This window comes from Camellia sinensis, chromosome 11 (genome assembly GCF_055761805.1).
Source record: "Camellia sinensis isolate YWXY chromosome 11, ASM5576180v1, whole genome shotgun sequence".
In the NCBI taxonomy this organism is placed as follows: Eukaryota; Viridiplantae; Streptophyta; class Magnoliopsida; order Ericales; family Theaceae; genus Camellia; species Camellia sinensis.
Window position 1 is genome coordinate 74,792,803 of NC_138971.1, and position 8,493 is coordinate 74,801,295.

The window sequence follows — 8,493 nt, forward strand, 5'->3', positions numbered from 1 at the left end:
TTTGGAAAGCTGACTTTCACACATCTTCTAAAAGAGAACAATAGGTTCGCTGATGCTTTATCAACTCTATCTTCTATGATAGACATCCTGCTTGCAGTCCGGATGCGTCCGATCATCATTGAGCAGAGATATACACCGGCCTACGAGACTATCGCCACCATAGATAAAGCACAAGATCAAAACCCTTGGTACTATGATATCTGGAAGTTCTTTGAAAAGGAAGCTTACCCACCAGGGGCAAATGCCAAAGATAAAAGGGCAATACGTCGATTGGCTGCTCAATTTGTCATCTACAGAGGTAAACTGTGCAACAGAGGTCATCTGGGAATGCACAAGTTGTGTGTCGACGCAGAAGAATCAAAGCGTCTAATGGAGGCCATCCATGGAGGAGAGTGTGGAGCACACATGAGCGGAGTACTGTTAGCCCGAAAAATTCTCAGGCAAGGTTGTTACTGGTCTACCATGGAGGAAGATTGTATCGATTTTTTCTGACAATGCTACAAATATCAAATCCATTCAAATCTCATGAACATTCTGTTGTCGAAGCTATACAACATGACTTCACTATCGCCTTTCTCAGTTTGGGGAATCGACGTCATTGGCGGAATCACAAAGAAAGGGTCAAATGGGCATGAGTACATTTTGGTGGCAATTGATTATTTCACGAAGTGGGTGGAAGCTCAGTCCTATGCAGTGTTGAAAGCAGCGCATGGTGCTAAGTTCATTCGAAACAACATCATTTGCCATTTTGGGTCCTAAATGAGATCATTTCAAATAATGGCTCCCACTTCAAGAAGAAAGTGATCGACTTGTTGGAAAAATACAATGTAGCTTTTCACAAGTCATCTACATACCGGCCGCAAACCAACGGAGCTGTTGAGGCTGCCAACAAGAATATCAAGCATATTTTACAAAAGATGGTTGAAACCTACAGGGACTGGCTAGATAAATTGCCATTTGCACTCTGGGACTATAGAACTTCAATTCGGACGTCTACTAGGGCAACCCCTTATTCTCTTTTCTATGGGATGGAATGTTCTACCAATCGAAATAGAAGTTCCGTCGCTACGGATTATAGCTGAGTGTCAGATAGCAGAGGCAGACTGGCAACAGATCTGGTTCGAAGAATTGATGTTGTTCGATGGGAGAAGGTTGAAAGCACTATACCATGTTCAGGGTTATCAATGTAGGATTGCCAGGGCTTTTAACAAGAAGGTTAAGTTTCGGAATCTCAAAGAAGGGGATTTGGTGCTGAAAGACAACCGAGCTCCCATCCATGACCCTAGGGGCAAGTTCAGACCCAATTGGACTTGTACTTATATCATAAAAACTATCTGGTTCGGTGGAGTGGTTATTCTTATGAACCTGGATGGCCTAGAATTTTCCCAATCGATCAACATGGACAAGTTGAAGAAATACTATCCCTGAGAGGCCCAGTAGGCCGAAAACCCGAAAGGGGAACTAGGCAAAAGTTATAGCACAAAAAATGGAAATAAAGAAAAACTGAGCTCGCAAGGTTGAAGACCCTAAAGGGTGGCCTTGGCAAAAGTTAGGGCGCAAAAGGAGAGTGTTAATACACGAGTGAACCCGAACCGAACTACGTAAGGCCTGATTCCCATCTTCGGGATACGTAGGCAACTTCATTCTGAAGCTCGGCCGTAAACATCTCTGCATCAACTATCCTGTCCATGTGTTTTATCCAGTCATCTTTGTTCTTTCTGTATTTGAGAGTTCGGTTGTGATCTTCACTCTAAAAATTGGTTTCAGTGCTGAGCAGTGCTATTTAAACAAGGGCAATTTTCCATTTATGGATTCAGGGTTGTACATCTCGAGGATAGACTCCATGCATGTCAAGTTGTGATCCTTATCGAAAATGGTTTTGAAAAGTTTTGATAGAAGTTGATTTTGTTCAAATTAATCTTTTTACAACTTAGACCATTTTTGGACCAAACGGAAACCTTTCAGTGCCCACAACTCCAATCTCATTTATTTCAATACAAAGTTCTTCAAACTCTCGATAGAAATCAAAGTTGCTTTTATTACATTCACAAAACTTAAAAAGTAAGATCAAAGCAAATAAACTAGGGGCATAGATGAGTTAGGTGTTCCTATGCCCCCCTATGCTCGTGGAAGCTTCTGATGCTAAGATGGGCTCGGTTTGTGCCTGATCTTCAAGCCATGTCAAACATTCACCAGAAAGTGCGCAGCTGAAACTAGGGGCAGGGGCTAGAAGCTCTCTTGTCCTCCAAGCAGCGGGGGGTACCTAGCCAATTGTGAACCTCAGATTGGGAATGAAGCCGAGTATTCTACCCCCTCCTCTGGGCAAATCTGGTCATGCCCAAACTGACACCTGAACCAAAACAGAAAGTAGAATACACAGTGTGTCAAGCCAATCAGCTGAATGCCAGGTTGCTGAGTTATGCTGTAGCTCGTTTCGGGCAGATCAAGCCAGGGACAATGCCAAGCAATGTCAACAGCAGAACTGTTGCACATCCAGTGGCCCCAACATCCCTCATTCGAGAAATCCACTAGACGATGATGGAAAAAGTATGCTCGGGCTGAGTATGCAGGACAAGAGTCCACTACCTTCAGCTTGTCCATAAGCCACACCTGGGAAGGGATGAAAGAAAAGAAAGATTAAAGAATAGAGAGGTGTGTGTTGAGAAAAGAGTCAGAAAAGGGCTTTGAGAGAAAAACAGAGCATGAGTGCCAAGTGATGTGAGAAACACATATGAGATGGGTGGGAAACATTATCTGCAGAAGTAGTGGACTCCCAGTGAATTTGGTGGTCTCTCGCCGATGAAAGGCGTCTAAGCCCATCAAAGTCTCGGCTAACACCAACCTAATGCAACTCTTCCCCACTTTCAAACCTTGGGCCACTTCAATTAGCCGAATGCTAGACCCTCCGAAACTAGAAGCAAGAAGGAAATGAGCCATCATGCAGAAACAAAACCCCGCCAAAGAAGGTCACCTCGGTCGTCGGCTTCAGTAAATCAATGGATCAGGCTAGGAATGTCTAGCTCTCTGTTGTGAACAAAGGATCGGGACTCGTGTATAGTAAGCCCACACATCCGTCCCAAAGCTTGGATGTGACCGAAACAGGGCTGAGGCAAGATTTCCTCATCGCGTTGGGACTCCATTAGCACTTGAAATTCTTCGATCGTTGGGCATATCTCATCCCCTGAAGTTAAAGACGTGCGTAATCGAGTTCCAACACCTAGCCGCAGCATGAAGGAATGGAAAACAAAGTGGAGAATGGCTCAGCGGGAATAGTGCGTTTATGTCGAAACTCCAGAAATTCACCTTTTTCGAGCCGTCCAAAGTTGTAATCCAATCCGAGAGTTTTTCAGCAAAGAATGGCTCCATTTATGAAGAATTTGTAGCTGAAATGAAGAAACTACGAGGTCCAAACCTTTTGTTGAAGATAAGGCAGTGAGTGGAAGCCATGTGTCAACATTCTGGAGGTTCCTCACATTGATGGCCGACCAGCCATTGGTGATGGCCGACCGACCACTTTGGTGGCCGACCGACAGTCTCCCACTCTAGCCTGCTATCCTTATTTGTGCGAGAAAGTGCTGGTAGCATGAGTCTTGTTCAGTTTGTTGTGTGTTTTAGAGTCTTGTTTTGAGTCTTTTCGGGCTTTAGCATGTTTCTTGAGGTCTATTTGTCCTGTTTTGCTTATCGAGTTGTATTAGTGTTGTTTTGTCTATGAAGTTGTAGTCATTTTAATTATCGAGTTCTCATTGTGTTGTTTATTGAGTTATATATTGCTTTTTGTTTTAGTTATTAGTCGGTTCATTACCCGATTAAGACTTCATTTCAACCAAGAGTGTTCTTGGCCGTTTCGTTTTCATGTCCATTTGCCATACATATATGGTGCTCATGATGCAAAATATAACACTTTTTTTATGAAAACTGGTTTTCATTCCGATCATGGTTGTTTTTTACAAAAGTGTAGTACAAGTTTTTAAAGCAAATAAAACCTGTTTGAAGCTGTACAATGTGCTAACACTACTAAACAGAAGAAACTAAGCAAAAATACAAAAATTAGCGCCAGCCATCTCAAGCTCGAGAGGCCCTCTTCATTTTCATCCTGGGTGGGGACTCAAAGCTGTCTCCATCTGGGCCACTATCTAAACCTGGATCGGAGCTGTAACTAGAGTCGTCGCCACTCTCTACCTCAGACCCTGACTCGGCATCATCCCCGCTCCCGGAACTCAAGCCTGCGTTGTCACCTCCACTCTCGGATGACTCTGACTGCAGACTCACTACCTTCTCGGAGTTGCTCGTCTCAGCATCATCATCACTCAAAATGGGCTCGGAAGGGCCACTCTCAGCTCGAGTCCCCCTAGCCAGTCTCTCTCTCCTCCCTGTTGTCGGAGGAGGCACCGCTGGTGCAGGTGATGTAGTTACCACTGGTGTTGTCGGTATAAGTGGAACCTGAAAAGACAATTGTCATATGTCAGCCACAGTATGCGTATCAGATGCAAGTATGGTGTGCAGAATATGTATGTCAGATGCAGTGAATCAGTGCAGTGTGGGAAAGTCTTCGATTGAAATGTCACTTTCAGTGTGTCAGTGGAGATTTGATGATTGGAATGTAAGAAAACTGAAGAAATTACCTGAATGTTGTAGAAGCCGAGCAATACCTCCCTCCTTAAAATCATGCCCCCAAATAAGGCTAGTATCTCGAGCAAGTCCTCGGTGTATATTAGGGGTGCCTACAAACGCATTGGGAATGATCAATGTTCAGAACAAACAAATATCATAAAGAGATGGGAAAACTAAAAAAAAAAAGAAAATGTGTGGTGAGTACCAGGGGTGCGTCATGAGCTCTGACATATCTGTGCTCAGCTGGTGCAGGCTCAATAGGAATCTGGCCAGCCTCCCCAGTATGCCGCCAACATGTAAGTGTAGTGGAAAGCTTTGGCCAACCAGTCCTCTACCTTGCCTAAGAAGTCCCTCTCCCACAGGCCCTGGTCGCCCTAGTCGCTCTCGGCACCGGCCTCGCAGCAGGAGCTCTCACTCCCTCACCTTGACGAACACTGGTCAGAGCTGGCATAAAGTGTGTCTAAATGAAGACCGTATAATCTCCCTTGACTCGGAAGTATTCTGCCTCCAAGCCCACCATAAACTGAATAACCCTATCAACGGATAGGTTGTCTATTGACCTCATAGACTCTAGCAGCACCATTGGAATGATTGGAGCAAACAAATCCGGAGACTAACACACGACTCTCTCGCCTAGGTACCAGGCTCGGCAAATTGGGCCCTCAAGTAGAATACGATAGCGTGAGATACCCAAGGCCACAATATACCGGCCTCGAATCCCTATCAACATCATGGCCCATGGCTGCCACATGATCTGCAAATAGAAGATGAATAGACTATTAGCCATCATTAGTTGCTAATATGAGAATCAGAACAGATGTAAAGAAAAATGATCACGATGTTTTGGGCTACCTCATGGGCAGCTACGGTGTCAAAGTAATGCTTGAAGAAAATGACGGGCTCGTGAGTCCTGCGACGAAGTTAACCATCATATCTCCGCGAGTAAGGGACCGACAATAGGAGCTCATCTACAGGCTCTGGGGCAAGAGTCATAAAGTACGCATGCACCCATAACTGTGGAGAAAACGCAGTGACATGTGATCAATACAATTTGAACAGATACAGAAAATGTGAAGCAGAAAGCATTCGATGTAAACAGATATAGAAAGCGCAAAGCAGAAAGCACTGTGTATGAACAGTGCATGAACAGATATAGAAAGTGCAAAATAGAAAGTACATGTGTTAAACAGATGTAAAGCAAGAAATGTTCAACATAAAATGCAAAGTGTAAAGAGGGAACTGAGATGTGTACCTCCCAGGCTCGCCAGTAGCCTCCGATCAGGCCTTCCCTCAAGCGGGAGGTCAAGCTCATATAGCCGTATAGAGTGGCGAGGCCGGACCCTCCCCAATCATAGAAACTCACTCAGGGAAGGAACACTAGTGCGCTTAGCAAGTATAACCCTACTAAGTTCACCCTGTTTGCAAACAGGGTGGTACCGAGGAGGAACATCAGAAAAACCCCAAGCGTACTGCTCTATCTCCTCTACTATCTCTGGCTCGGTCTCCCAGAACTGCTCCTCGAACCAACTGTATCTGACCATATCTGGCTGGAACAAAGGTGGGCATGCCCCCAGTAGCTCAATTTAGGCAGCCTCCCACTCCCCCATATCAAGATCAAGAGGAATCAGATCACCCCCTATGCCTAGGCCTGTGATCACGGCAAAGTCGTAAGGAGTCATCGTCATCTCTCCGGTAGTGGAAAGGTGGAGAGAGTCAGTGGTGTCCCACTATCTCTCCACTAGTGCTCCAAGAAGTGGGTGGCTCACTATAACTAGTGTCAACCCAGAGGAGAATAGGCCGAAGCCGGCCTCGTCAATAATGTCTCGTACTCTTGTAGGGAGCTCGTCATACCAATCTCTAGCCTTCGTGGCCCCGTAGCCCCTATATGCGCGAGAGTCACCCTGTGACAAAGAACGGGTGAACCAGTGTGAGTACAATCCAATGGAAAGGTAATGCAAAACACATTTAGTTACAGTGATGAAAGTACAGTCAGATTAGAGGCAACGTAAGAAATGCAAGTAAAGAATATCAGATGTGCAAGTGAATAGAGTTCGTACCTCAACGGCAATGGTTGAAAGATGGGAATCTGGCTCCCTCAGCAGGAGATCCGTTGGTGCGTTAGTAGCAAAATTAGTGAAGTGCCTAATGCCTCCGGGAGGCAAAATGTGTGTCCGGGGATGGTACCTCGCCGGATCAAAAGGCCTTAGCCTCAGTGGTAATGGCTCCAACTCGTCCTCGGAATCCAACTCTACCTCGAACTCCACCTCTGGAGAAGCTCCATCATGCAGTATGTCGTCTACCATCTGGAATATGGGTGAAGAGTTGATGAAAAGTGAAGAAAATGGAGAAAATAGGGTAAACTTTGAAAAAGTCAAACCCTAGGAGAGAGAAAATGGAAGAAAAAATCAAGGCCGGAAATAGTGCACAGAACTCGAGAGAAACAAGAGGAGAACAAGCCTCAAGTGGTAAAACTCCAACAAAAGGACCGAAATCAAATTTTAATCGGTTCAAAATAGAGTAAACTAAGAGGGTTTAGCGAACAAAATGCGCGTGGGGCGTTGAAAAACGCGTATAAAGCTCGGATCTAGTGAGAATGAAGGTCTAGAGTGAGAGGGGGGAATTTCGGACATGAGGATGTGTGGAAATGAAGCCCCATGACCTATACTTAAAGATCCATGGGTGAAAGGACCTTTTTGACCCGATCTGCCATCGTTGGTCGATCGGCCACTACTGGTGGCCGACAATCTTCCAAGGTGGCCAACAGGTGGCCGGCGCCCTCCCCTCTTGGTTGTCCAATGCCCAATGCTCCTACATTGAGTCTTGATGCTGTGTTTGTCCCTGTTTCTCTAGAGGTGCAAGGAAAGGTCACTATTGGGTTCAAACTCTCTCTGTGGAAGCCCGAAAACGCATTTTTGGTGATCGTTGTTCGTCACTCATTGGACGAGGTGTACCCTTTTTGCATATCGCAACTCTTCCGAGAGGTAAATTGGAAAGTTGCTATTGAACTTGTTTCATTAGAATACACTTTCATTCTTACGTAGACTATGCACTCCTTCATTGCGCATGTAGGACATACATTTCACATATGTTTTTGCACAGAATACGTATTTCAATCGAGCATAGATCATGCATTTTCGTTATTTAGCATGGAGCATGCCGTTAATTGTGCATTGAACATGCATTTTGTATTTACCATAGAACATGCATTTTTTTTTTTTATTTAGCATGGAACATCCTGTTAATTTTGAATAGAACAAGCATTTGGTACTTTGCGTTCATGTAGCATTGTGCCTCGATGGTTTATTTCGCATAGAACATGCATTCTTACTGTATCACATTTATTAAGTTTTATACAGGCACGATATTGTATGTATGGTTCATTCGAGAAAACAAACGATATTGTATGTATGGTTCACATAGATGCACAATATTTTATGTGCGGTTCATTCAGAGGAATTTCAGGCAAAATCACTCATGCCCTTTGCACTTTCTCCTCTCGCGTGAGACGCATTTGGACGTATTCACTTTCTCCTCTGGCATGAGATGCGTTTGGACATATTTCACTTTCTCCTCTCGCGTGAGACGCGTTAGGGCATATTTCACTTTCTCCTCTTGCGTGAGACACATTTGGACGTATTCACTTTCTCCTCTCGCGTGAGATGCGTTTGGACGTATTCCCTTTCTCCTCCTGCGTGAGACGCGTTTGGACGTGTTTCACTTTCTCCTCTCGCGTGACACGCGTTTGGACATAATCCCTTTCTCCTCTCGCGTGAGACGCGTTTGGATGTATTTCACTTTCTCCTCTCGCGTGAGACGCGTTTGGACATATTCCCTTTCTCCTGTCACGTAAGACGCGTTTGGATGTATTTCACATTCTCCTCT